The following is a 7,882-nucleotide window of genomic DNA, read 5'->3' as shown; positions in this document are numbered from 1 at the left end:
AATTCATAGGCTGGATTACTTACTGGGTAGTCTTCATTCCTTGATTTTGGCTTCTATCCACCAAACTCTCCCACAATACCTTTGGTTTAATTATTGGTGATTTGGAGATGATACTGTTAAAACCTTGTACAGTTGGTTCCTTGTCCCCCCACACCCAATGATTTTTCATCCGCTGGACCCCAAGTTTGTGCCATTAGCAATGGGCATGACTCCTTCAACACCCCGTTCTTCCACCACTGCCTCTCCTCTCTGCAGGCCAATCTCTCTCGTATTTCATCACTAACAGTCTTTCCATCCCAATATTGCCACCAATCCATGTCTCCTACCAACCCTCCACTGTCCTTCAGCCCCTTGCTGCCCTGTCTTGCTCCCTACCACCTACAGTTCCATGATCCATCTTCACCATAAACCCCCTGCATTCACTTATCTTCAAACACTCACCCCTTGTGGTTCATCATCCTCATTTGGCAAAAACCACGGCTTCGGTAAATCTAACTCTCTACCCTCTCTGCCCCCTGCTCACACATCAAACCACTCCAGAGACAAGTATGCAGCCACACTGAATACCGTCAAATTAAAATTCACGTCAAGAACTTCAAGTGGAGCATTATTGCTGTTGGGCCATCCTAGTATTGTTCGGTCTCTCCACTCTTTCACTTCCAGATTACTATTCTATGCCCTCTCTTTTCTCCTCAGACCTCCAGCACCTTCATTAACTAACCTTTGCTTGGTATTTTACTGATATAACTGTAGCTATCAGAAGAGAATTTCCAAGTCTACCAGCACCAACTCTACCAAACCGCCTATCCTGTGTCTTTATTCTCTGACTTCTCTCTCATGACTGTGGATGCAATCTTCCCAAGTCCTTAACGAAGGCAAACCCCTCCACTTACACACCACTTCTCCCAGCTTCTCCCTTACCCAAGGATAATCCCTAGACCAGTTATCCTTTTCCTCTTCCCCTCCTCATCCTTCCCCACCCTACTGGACCACTCCTATTGATACAGATATACTATTATTTTTCCTATTTTATAAACAAAAACAAAACCCTCTTTTGATCACAATTCTTCCCTTCTCTGCTCCCTTATATAGAAATACTTTTTGAAAACATTTTCTCTACTTTCTGTCATAACCTGCAGTGAGCTGTTCTTTGTGCTGCCCTGGCATCATTTGTGGGCCTTTAACTGCTCAATTAAACAACAATGAATGCTCTGTTTCACTGCCCTACTTAGATAAGCCCATGCCCTGACCTCTCCTGACCACCCAACTTCTGCTTTTACCCACCAGACATATGAGACAGCTGACACCAAGACCCTCAGGTTCCTGCCAGACAGGCCCCTGGGACCCCTGCCTGACTATACACTAACCAGTCCATCATGAGTATGGGAACCTTGCTTGGCTAATGCCCTGGACCCCAGTGAAGGCTGCAACCCACAGGTGCCTCTCCCTCCCTCCCACTTGCTGGTCAAGCCCACGTGTCACCATAACTTCCTGCAGGCCCGGAAAGGTGTGCTGAGGTTTCCTCTCTGGGACCCGCGAGTAACAAATTCCATTGACTTTGGCATTCTGGTCTCTGAGTGTCATTCGCTGGGCTGCCCCAGACACCCCCATGGCTCACTAAACTTTGTGTCCTTACTCTCTTCCATGTTCAATGCCCATCCTCTTTGGGGCCCCCTTGGAATCAGCATTTACTCTTTCCACTCACATATCTCTTATGAAGGGCCCCCAATGGCCTCTCATGGCTAAGTCCAAAGTCAGTTCTCCGTCTTGGCTACAAGAGCACTGGACTTCTCCTGCAGCAGACTTTCCTTAGTCTCCAGGACTCAATATTGCAGTGGTTCTCTTCCTGCGCACTGGGTGCTCCTTCTCAGGTTACTCTTGATCTCCCTATCTCCTATTCTCAAATGCTCCGGGCCAAGTCCTGAGACCTCCTCTCTGTCTATTCCCCGTGCCTTAGTGATATCATCTATTCTATGGGCTTCAAACACCAATCAAAAGCTAGACTTCTTTCAGATTTGTATAAATCAGCCTACATGCTGCATTTGAATTTCAATTAGCAATAATCGCGCCTCGGATAAACCTCATTGGCTATGATACTGCCACTGCGCAAAGCTTGCATTTGAATTTCAGACTCGTCCATCTGCCTGCCTGTTCACCACCTCCAGTTCTTCCCCGGATTTCACACAACCAAATCCAAATTCCTGCTCTTCCCAAGCCTCTTTCACCTGAAGTCATCCCCCATCTTGTTTGTTGGCAACCCTATCCTTCCAGTTGCTCAGGCCAAAAACCTGGAAGTGACTTTGCCTCCTCTATTTCCTTCAGAATACACGTTCAGCCTGTTAGACAGTCCTATCTTTCAGAACACACCCAGAATTCACCACCTCTGCCACTAAATGCTTCAGTTCAGGGCACCTTCACCTCTTGCTTGGTGACTGCAATGGCTTCCTACCCAGTTACCCGTACTCTGCCTTCTCCCCAACACTGTGATGATCCGCTTAAGAATGATCTTGTCACCCTTCTGCTCAAAACCCCCCAGTGGTTTCCCATCTCACTCAGAATAAAGCCTAAGTGTTCAGACCTCTAAAGCCTTTCATGATGTGGAGCCTCGACTCTTCCAGAATCTTGCCTCCAGCAACTGTGCCCTTGCCCTCACCCTGTTAGCTATCCTGCGCTCCCTGCTATTCCTCAAACGCAGGAGCTCTTTAAATATTCCAGACATGGGTTCTTTGATAAATATATGTAGTGCAAATATCTCCCCCCCCCAACTATGGGTTGCCTTTTCCCTCTCTTCAAGATGTCCTCAATTTATTTTTAGTGGATAGTTGAGATTGTAATAAAAAAGAAAATCTCTACTACCAGAAGCAAAGAAGCATTTGACTGCCAGAGAGTGAAGCTCCAACACTCCGGCTGCCATAGTTCTGGAGCATCAGCGGTCCCACAAATGCTCTGGCACTAAAGCCTTCATGACCATGACCACCCGCAAATGGGAGACAAGCCCCAAGCCCATGAGAGGTGGGGGATGGGAGGTGATGTCCTTGCATAAAGCCAGAACTCCCAAAGTGCCACTACTTCAGAGAAATGAAAACTAATAAAATCTGTCCAACAGCCTAAGGAGAAAAAAGAGATTATTTTGCCCTCCGTGGAAAAACAATGTATTCCATTAGAAACTTCCACTAGAAACTAAACCATGCACTTCACATGGATTTGGAGCCCAAGATTGCATTTTCCTTATTATGAAGGAAAACTCAAATTATGAATTAATGCTTTAAAATAGAAACAGTCCTACCTTTAAGAGAAACACATTGAAAATCATTCAGCAACTCCTACCTCACACAATTCCCATGGGAGAAGGAAGGCAGGGACCAAGATCTACTGAAGAGCAGTTTATGAACAAAATAAGAAATGAAGAATTCCATCAAGACTACAGAAAGCAGATGCAACACAAAAGGGTGTTAGCATCGTCAGTACTTGAAATCATAGAGCAAGATGTGGAGGAGGTCATAAACTCTTTTTAAAACGGTTAAAAGGATAAAAGAATGTTTACAGAAACTTCTGGAAAGAATGGAACAATATGCAAAATCAACCAAAAATACTTGAAAAGAAGAACCAAATAGAATTACACTAACCAAAGTTACAGTAATTAAAAAATAGAAGAAACTTAATACATGATTCAAACAGCAGACTAAACACAATTTAAGAGAGTATTCGTAAACATGAAGGTAGATCTGTGAAAAATACCCAGAAAGGAGGAAAGTGCAATGGAAAACATAACGACTTATAGAGGATACACTGTAAGACTTGGATTTCTGGCTAATGGGAGCTCCAGGGAAGTGACCAGAGAGATGTAGGGAGGAGAATTACTAATAGGCAAAGCTAAGAACTTTCCAGATTTCTTTCAGCATGAGTCAGAAAAATCAGTTCTAAGCAGGGTAAGTAAAAGTTTGCTTTCCTTTAGTGGATATAAATTGATATAATTGATCCCTAATTGAAAATTCAAGTTGTTTCCATTCATCTTATTATTATGAACAATACCACAATAAATATTTTTTTAAAAGATAAATCATTTCACATAATTTTTGTCTATAGATAAATTTGTAAAAATGGGATGGGTGTGTCAGAGATGGGTGTCATTTTAGAAATATAGATAAATAATAAGTACTCTTTTGTTTGCTTCTATGAAAGGGCTGCATGCTGAAACTTTGGACGTATTTACTTAGATTTCAAAACATTCAAGGGCTGACATCGCCGTTTTTTTTTTTTCTTTCTTCAAAGCACCCAACACAAAAGACCCAACTCACCATTTGATTTACGTATGTCATGTGCTTTAATGATGATATTGACAATACCTCATCCGGGTGCATATTTTCATTCTATTGCTCTTGGGCTGTTGTGTGACTCCCAGAACAAAAACCAAACACGATGTGATAACAGACATACCACCATCCCCCCACCTTTAAAAAATCATTCTTCAAGATACACATCAAAAGCTATGTTCTCAGTTCTGGTTACTCTGAACCCCATTTCCCCAAATCAGAATTTGTCAACTTTCCATTTCTTCAGTTCCTTAGCTTCACCCAAGCCAACTAATGACTGTTCCCGTATAACCTGCCACTACCTTAGACCACAAGCCTTCCCAAGCCTGGGACTGGCCACCTGTCTTACCCCAGTGCCTGGCTGAGCATCAGATGGTACAGCCCAGTGAGCTTTTACTATACTGAACTGAAAATAGAACGGTTACATTGCAGTTCCAAGTTTGAAGCATGGAATATTCCAAAATTAACATAAAGTAAGAAATTAATAAGCCAAAGTAAACTTCAATACACAAAATATTTTTGGTTAAATTTTTGAAGCTTCCAGTGTTCAAGATGAACACTCAAAAGTATGCTTGGGTGGGAGTAACATTTTTATAGATGATCATTAAATTCTCCCTCAGAAACTCCTGACATAGTAGAAATAGAAACCATTTTGGAGAGCTCTCTGGCTCTGAAACTGTGACCATGCAAGGGTTTCCCGGTGCAAGAGACCTCAGTTATACCAACCTTGTGACAGTGGGTGTACGTACTCCAAAAACAGCTTATCATGCAGACCTCCCAGGGTGTGAACGGAAAGGTCCATCAGGCAATTATCTGTGTGAGACAACACTGAATTTCCTAGAATTTGTGGAGAATTTGCATTTGGTATGAAGGATGGAAAATATATAAAAAAATAAAAACAGGCTGAGAATTTTGTGAAATTTGCTTAAAATTCTCCATACGCTGATCCGGTCTGCTTGGCCGCTGGGGCCCCAAGTACATGTTTTCTGGGTGAATCAATACATCTGCCCAGCAAGCAAGCGACTGTCAGCTGGTGACTTCCTCTCTTCTGGGTTTGCAATCCTGAGGCTCTGTACAATGCCTGAACCTAATGTGCTCTTGCTGTATACACAGCAATAACGACATCCTCTTCACCTGTAACTTTGCAAGAACAAACTTCCAGATTAGCAAAATGATGTAAAATCATTAAGATTGAGAATATTCAATATGTTTAATTTTTACTCTGTGCATTTTTTCTTTTTAGGAGGTGGATCTCTTTGACGAGATGAATGTCACAAACGGTGAAAGTTTCCTATACCTTATTTTGAAAGACAAAGACTTGCCGAGGCTTTCTTTGATTCAGCTTGAATCAGTAATTAATTAGGAGCATAATTTAGGTCCATACAATATTCTGTTTAATCCCCAACAAAGTATAATTTTCAAGGAAAACTACTTGGTTCACAAGAGTGAGAGAATTGTTATGAGCACAGTCCTGTAAACTGCACTGAAAGCCACATGACATATACATTTTCTTTAATGCATCGGAAGTAACATTGCAACTCTTCAAATGCTTCATTCCAGAAATAGAGCTTCGGAGCATACATTTATATTTCATTTGCCCACAAGCGTTTTAGGTTCTCATAAAGCTAATGAATTTCTTCCAAAATCATAAGTCACCTTACCAAATACAAATATGTTGCCACTTGAAGCAATTACCCAAAATGGTTGATTTATTCAGCCTCACAAATCATAAATTTCCAGGCAAATAAATCACTTTGCATATGGTTTCAACAAAGATAAAATAAAAGATTTTTTTTAAAGGTGCTGACTAAGAACTTTGTGGCATTTGCTTGAATACTTCATACTTTAATTAAAATATATATCAATGTGTTTCATTTCCCTGAGAGCAGCAGTATGGTAATGAGTTCTTAACAACTCAGACCCATGCCATTTCGTGGTTCATTCGGCAATTTTACCCTACTTTTTTTTTTCCTCTAATCAGTAATCAGTACTTTTTGAGGTTTATGTGTACAGTATGTAATTTGATTTTCTTCCCTGGCGGGTTGTTACATAGATTGAATACAGAAATTGAAAGTACATATATTTAGAATCAAGAGAAGCATAATATATGTTTTTGCTGCTCTTCAATGATGAGCCCTATACATTAATCAAGGTAGCAGGTTTCAAGCAAAGCATTGCAGTTTTTCCACCTCAAAGAAAATAACAGCAATTCTTTAATCAGTGTCTCAATGTCAGGTATGGAGCTGGGGAAAAAACCAGAAGCATGTGGTCTCTGGCTACAAATGGCTTTAAACTTAGTGTAAAAGGGTTGCTCTTCGGTTCCCAACCCTAAAGCCTCAGATAAAGTTGTGATAGATACTGTCAAATGTATCCACGATGATAATGACATTTAATTCTTGCATTCTTAGTTAATTGATTCCATAGAGGGGTTGCCTTTTTCTAAATTTTTTAATGCACTTGTAGCTTTAAATGCAGAATCTAGAATCTGTCTTAATAGAAACCACCTGTTGGGTTGATACCCAGCTTTGTTAGCTGGGCATTGTTTGTGTGCTCTCTGATTTAATTGCTGTGAAGTGCACCTGGGTTACTATGGCATTAGAACACATTGTGATTTGATTGGAGGCTAGAGACTGAGCAGTTTTCATGGAATTATAGAATTTTATAATAATCAAACCGGGTCAAGCCCTACAGTTATTTATCTCCAACTTCCTTGGTTTACAGATGAGGAAACTGAGGCCCAGGGAGTAAAGAGAATATATCATGTTTATCCAGTTGGTTGGTTAACAAAACAAAAACAAGAACAAAATTCCTTTGATCACAAAACTGAGTGATTTCACACGTGGCACAAATCCAAGCGATTTATAGATGCCTTTGGACACATTTGGGATTTTTTTTTCCCCAGCAAATTTCATTCTTGATTTTGAATTTGTATGGGAAGCCAGATCTGTGACTTTCTAATAAAGATATATTTTAAAAGAAATTAAATATTTCAAATAACAACCACAGAGGAGTAGTTTATGTGTCTTTGGGATCTGGTTACCTACTCTAAACAAAATATAATGTGATATGAACAATTTCCACAATTCAAAGGGAAGAATTTCAATGGCTTGATTTATTTATTTTTTAGGAATTTACCTTTTTATCATTTTATTGTATTTTATTTTCATCATGGTAAGTATTCTCTTTAATCCCCTTCACCTATTTCCCCGATCCCCCCACCCACTTCCCCTCTGGTAACCACCACTTTGTTCTCTATAGTTAAGGGTCTGTTTCTTGGTTTGTCTCTCTCTCTCTCTCTTTTTTTTTCCTTTGACCATTTGTTTTGTTTTTTTCAATTCCACAGATGAGTGAGATCATATGGTATTTGTCTTTATCTGACTGACTTATTTCACTTAGGATTATATTCTCTAGCTCCATGCATGTTGTTGCAAATGGCAAGATTTCATTCTTTTTTATGACTGAATAATATTCCAGTGTGTGTGTGTGTGTGTGTGTGTGTGTGTGTATCATCTTCTTTATCCATTTGTCAATCAATGGACACTTGGACTACTTGTGTAGTCTGGCTACTG

At 40.4% G+C, this 7,882-nt stretch overlaps 1 pseudogene; it reads right to left on the bottom strand.

Moving 5' to 3' along the window:
* Positions 1 to 2,002: 2,002 nt before the first annotated feature.
* LOC118549940 (U4 spliceosomal RNA) lies at positions 2,003 to 2,114 on the bottom strand (annotated as a pseudogene).
* Positions 2,115 to 7,882: the final 5,768 nt, after the last annotated feature.

This window comes from Halichoerus grypus, chromosome 10 (assembly GCF_964656455.1).
Source record: "Halichoerus grypus chromosome 10, mHalGry1.hap1.1, whole genome shotgun sequence".
In the NCBI taxonomy this organism is placed as follows: Eukaryota; Metazoa; Chordata; class Mammalia; order Carnivora; family Phocidae; genus Halichoerus; species Halichoerus grypus.
This window is presented reverse-complemented; position numbering and strand designations above follow the sequence as displayed.